Below are 5,265 nucleotides of genomic sequence, written 5' to 3' on the forward strand. Positions count from 1 at the left end.
CTGCAGCTGCATGAGTTGGGAACAGCCTCTAGCTTGATGTTTGAGCCAAGAGCTTCAGAATTGCCAGCCCCTATAAGTGTGTGAACCATTTTCCAAGATAAATTTCTCTTTCTCTCTCTATATAAAAGTTTTACTGGTTTTATTTCTCTAGAAAACCCAGGCTAACACATTTGTGACTAGGAGTGATTCTAGAGAGACAAAATCATAAGGATGGGCTTCCTAAATTGCTTATCCAATTTGATTAATTGTAAAGACACTAATGACCCTGGCTCTGCTAATCTGTGGTATGATGTTGCAACATGAATATGCAAAATAGCACCACAAATAGATCAAGTACTTGTGAGAAGTGAGGCTATGGGTGATCACATATTTGATACTGTTCTGCAATTTTGTCAGCATGAGGAGTATCAGGAAGCTGGTTTGTTGGTCCTACTTATACTAGACAAAGTGGTGAAAGAGTGAGATGAGCTCAGGGCTGAAGTGCTACATAAAAGACATCAATGTTTCCAGTTGTACTCTGAAAGAAAGCTTTATTTCTTCTAGTAACAGAGCTGATATTGCCAAAAAACAAACCCGGAGTCTTATTGTAAGGGTAGCTAAATTACAATGCCAGTTAAATTACCAACCCAGAGTGGTGTCTGAAGTTAAAATGAGGGCATTGATTGGGAAAAAATGTGATCATGGAACCTGGAATGGGGACATATGGACAGATAGTCAGGAAGATCAGGATATGGAGCCTGTAAATTCTGTTGAATCCTTCCCATCTGATGGGATTACTGTAACACCATTGGCCCCTCCACCTCAGTTTGATGGGATTAACTCAACTGTTCCTGCTGGGTCATTGCCTGAAGCAGAGGCCATAGAAGACATTAATGAATGTTCTCAGAAACTGCCCTAACCACCTGTTGTTGCTGCTAGACCTATAACTAAAGTTAAGTCCAAACAAGCCCCAAAAGGTGAAATACAAAGTTTGACTGAGGAGGTAGTACACTACACCAAAAAGACCTACATGATTTTGCTAACATGTACAGAGAGAAACCTGGAGAATATGTATGGGAATGGCTACTGAGGATGTGGGATAATGGTACAAGGAATGTAAGATCGGATCAGTCTGAGTTTATTGATTTAGGACCACTAAGTATGGATTCTTTATTTAATGTTTCAGCTCAAGAGTTTAGGAAAGGATCTAATAGTTTATTTGGTTGGCTTACTGAAGCATGGATTATGTGGTGGCCTACCTTAAGTCAAGTTGAAGTACCAAACCTGTCTTGGTATAATGTAGAAGAAGGTCTCTAGAGGCTTAGGGAAATTGACCTGTTAGAATGGATTTATTAGATTAGACCCCTAAAGTCAGAAATGGAGAGTCCGGAAGACATACCTTTCACCAGTATGGTGAGGAATAAATTTGTGAAGAGAGTTCCAGCTGGAATTACTATTTTATGTAAACTTGATTTGATAGTGGGAACTGCCCTAAGTGAACTAAGACACTTAACTACAATGGGTCTGATTGGACCCCGTTTTAGTAGAAGCTAAGTGGCAGCAATTAATTGACAAAAGCAAGGTGGGCATGGTTATCATAATGGACAGCAGAGTAAGAACAATAATCAGAATAGCCTAACTTATGTGGAATCGTGGAATTGGCTACTTGTTCATGGTGTTCCTAGTAGTGAAATACATGGCAAACCTACTAAATATTTACTTGATCTGTTTAGACAGAAGAATTCTAGGTCACATGAACATCAGCCTCAATTGAATCACCAGAATACAGAGTCATGACCTCTCAATCAATTCTGAGTGAGTCAGTTTATATTCTCATAACCCCTTGAATGAAGGAGAGGCCAGGTCCCTTTGAGGAAGAACCCCACTACATTGCCAAAAATCTATAATGTCAAATTTTCTCCCAGCTTCCCTTAAAGGGATCTGAGGGCTTTTACGAGAGTGACTGTTCATTGGAGAAAAAGAAATAATCAGACTTTTCTGGGATTACTGGACACTGACTCTGAACTGAAACTAATTCCAAGAGACCCAAAGCATCATTGTGGCTCACAAGTCAGAGTGAGAGCATATGGAAGTCAAGTTATTGATGGAGTTTTAGCTAAGGTTCATCTCACAGTGGGTCCAGTGGATCCCCAAACCCATCTGATAGTGATCTCCCCAGTTCCAGAATGCATAATTAGAATAGATGTATGAGAAATTAGTAGAATTCACACATTGGGTCCCTGACATGTGAAGTAAGGGTTATTATGGTAGGAAAAGCCAAGTGGAAGCCATTAGAACTGCCTCTACCTACAAAAACAGTAAATCAAAAGCAATACCACATTCCTGGAGGTTTTGCAGAGATTCCTGCCACCATCAAGGACTTGAAGGATGCAATAGTGGTGATTCCCACCACATCCCCACTTAATTCACCTACTTGGCCTGTGTAAAAAACAGATAGATCTTGGAGAATGACAGTAGATTATCATAAACTTAATCAAGTTGTGACTCCAATTGCAGCTGCTGTTCCTGATGTGGTTTCATTGCTTGAGCAAATTAGTACATCTCCTGGTACTTGGTATGCAGCTATTGATCTGGCCAATTTCCTTTTCTCGATACCAATTTCAAAGGACCATCAGAAGCAGTTTGCTTTACTTTTATAGTGCTTCCTCAGAGATTTATCAACTCCCTGGACTATATCATAACTTAATCCGTAGGGACTTTGATCACTTTCCCTCCTACAAGACCCCACTGGTCCATTATATTGATAACATTATGCTGATTGGACCTAGTAAGGAAGAAGTATCAATGACTCTAGATTTATTGGTGAGACATATGTGTTCTAGAATTTGGGAAATTAACCCAATGAAAATTCAGGCATCTTCCACCTTAGTGAAATTTCTAGGGGTCCAATTGTGTGGGGCATGTTGAGACACTCCTACTAAAGTGAAGGATAAGTTATTGTATCTGGCTTCCCTCACAACTGAAAACGAGGCATAATGTCTGGTGGGCCTCTTTGGATTTTGGAGGCAATGTGTCCCTAATTTGGGTGTGTTGCTGCAGCCTATTTATCAAGTGACTGAGAAAGCTGCTAGTTTTGAGTGGGGCCCAAAATAACAGAAGGCTCTCCAACAAGTTCAGGATGCCAGCCAGGCTGCTCTGCCATTGGGCCATATGATCTGGCTGATCCAAGGGTGTTTGAAGTGTCTGTAGTAGATAGAGATGTTGATTGGAGTCTTTGGCAGTTTCCTATTGGTGAATCACAACACAAACGCTTGGGATTTTGGAGCAAGGCCCTGTCTCCTCTGCAGATAACTACTCTCTTTTTGAGAAAAAGCTTTTAGCTTATTATGGGCCATTAGTAGAGATTGAACACCTAACCATGGGTCACCAAGTCACCATGAGGCCTGAGTTGCCCATCATGAATTGGGTGTTATCTGACCCACAGAGTCATAAATTTGGACGTGCACAACAAAACTCCATCATTAAATGGAAGTGGTATATCAGAGATCAGGCTCAAGCAGGACCCAAAGGTACAAGTTGCATGAGGAAGTGGCACAAATGCCTATGGTCTCCACGCCTGTCACATTACCTTCCATCTCCCAGTCTGCACATATGGCCTTATGGGGAATTCTCTATGATCAGTTGACTGAAGAAGAGAAAACTTGTGCCTGGTTTACAGATGGTTCTGCACAATACTCAGACATTACTCAAAAGTGGAGAGCAGCAGCACTGCAGTCCCTTTCTGGGACTTCCTTGAAGGACAGTGGTGAAGGCAAATCCTCCCAATGAGCAGAACTTTGAACCATGCATATGGCTGTTCATTTTGCATTGCATAAGAAATGGCCAGATATTCGATTATATACAGATCCACGGGCTGTGGCTAATGGCTTGTCTGGATAGTCTGGGACTTGGAAGGAGCATGATTGGAAGATTGGTGATAAGGATGTATGGGGAAGAGGTATGTGGATCAATCTCTCTGAAAGGGCCAAAGGAGTAAAGCTATTTGTGTCTCATGTGAATGGCCCTGAAAGGCAACCTTAGCAGAGAACTTTAACAATCAGGTGGATAGGATGACTCGTTCAGTGGAAACCAACCATCCTTTTTCCCCAGATAATCCTGTCATTGCTCAATGGGTTCATGAACAAAGTAGTCATGGTGGCAGGGATGGAGGTCATGCACGGGCTCAACAACAGGAACTGCCATTTACCAAGGCTGATTTAGCTACTGCCACTGCTGAGTGCTCAATATGCCAGCAGCAGAGACCAAAACTGAGTCTGAAATATGGAACCATTCCTTGGGGTGATCAGCCAGCAACATGGTGGCCTATTGATTACATCAGAGCATTTCCATCTTGGAAAGGACAGCGTTTTGTTCTTACTGGAATAGATACTTATTCTGGATATGGATTTGCCTTTCCTGCATGCAATGCTTCTGCCAAAACTACCATCCATGGACTTACAGAATGCCTTATTCAACACCATGGTATCCCACATAGCATTGCTTAAGATCAAGGAACTCACTTCATAGCAAATGAAGTCCAGCAATGGGACAATTCTCATGGAATTCACTAGTCTTACCATGTTCCACATAATCCTGAAGGAGCTGCCATGAAAAAATGATGGAATGGCCTACTGAAAACACAATTACTGTGCAAGCTAGGTGGCAATACCTTGAAGGGTTGGGACAATGTTCTCCAGGAGGCTGTATATGCTCTAAACTACCATCCAATATATGCTTCTCTTTCTCCAATATCCAGGATTCACTGATCCAGGAACCAAGGGGTGGAAACAGGAGTGGTACCACTCACTATTACCCCTAATGACCCACACAAAAACTTTTTGCTTCCTGTACCTGCTACCCTATGCTCTGTGGGCCTGAAGATCTTAATCCCAAAGGATGGAACACTCCCATCTGGAGACACAATACTGATTGCATTGAACTGGAAATTAAGAATGCCACCCAGTGATTTTGGCTTCCTCATGCCTCTGGATCAACAGATAAAAAAGGGTATTACTGTACTGTATCAGGTGTGATAGATTCTGATTAGGAAATTGGATTCACAATACAAAATGGAGGTAAAGAAGAATATGTCTGGCATATAGGAGATTCTTTAGGGAGGCTCTTAGTACTACCATGCCCTGTGATTAAAGTCAAGAGAAAATTATTGTTGTTGTTGCTAAGTGCCGTTGAGTCGTTTCCGACTCATAGCGACCCCATGCACAGCAGAATGAAACACTGCCCAATCCCGCGCAGCCCCACAATCCCTGCTATACTTGAGCCCATCAT

Source organism: Orycteropus afer, unplaced genomic scaffold, assembly GCF_000298275.1.
Source record: "Orycteropus afer afer isolate SDZICR_OR568_19922 unplaced genomic scaffold, OryAfe1.0 scaffold00351, whole genome shotgun sequence".
NCBI classification, from domain to species: Eukaryota; Metazoa; Chordata; class Mammalia; order Tubulidentata; family Orycteropodidae; genus Orycteropus; species Orycteropus afer.